Here is a 553-nt window from a genome sequence, read left to right on the forward strand (position 1 = left end):
TGTTGCCCTTTTCCGGACCCTTCCCCAGAATTCCCAGCCCCCAGATCCGAGGCGGGGGGGGGCTCGTTCCCAGACCCTTCCCGGTAATTCTCAACCCCAGACAGCCGAGGGGAGATGTTCCCCCCCCGGTAATTCCCACTGACGCCAGGCAGGAGCAGCACCCACGGGATCATCCCCAGGCCTTTCCGCAGCAGTCAGCGTTTGGAGATCACCGAGTTACGACCCTGAGCGCCCAAGGGCTGCTCCGGGCTCGGGCAGAGAACAAGCGGCCCCGTCAGGCTCCCGGACCCCCCTGGCACGGGGTGCATCCCTCCCCAATCCACGTGGCCTGGCCTCTGGTTTCTTACTCTGTTCTATAACAGCACCTATTCAGAAGCAAGAGAAAGAGACCATTAAGATGAATCTGCAAAGCAAACTGGGACAGGCGTAACTGACCAAGGAGTGACATCCGTGCAGCTGGAGAGCTCAGTGATGCTGTCTGTCTGCAACCACCACCGTCAAACCCTGCTTGGAAACTTATTAAAAGCCTAAGGCTACAAAAGAGAGCAATACC

This window comes from Corvus brachyrhynchos, unplaced genomic scaffold (assembly GCF_000691975.1).
Source record: "Corvus brachyrhynchos isolate BGI_N302 unplaced genomic scaffold, ASM69197v1 scaffold119, whole genome shotgun sequence".
Taxonomy (NCBI): Eukaryota; Metazoa; Chordata; class Aves; order Passeriformes; family Corvidae; genus Corvus; species Corvus brachyrhynchos.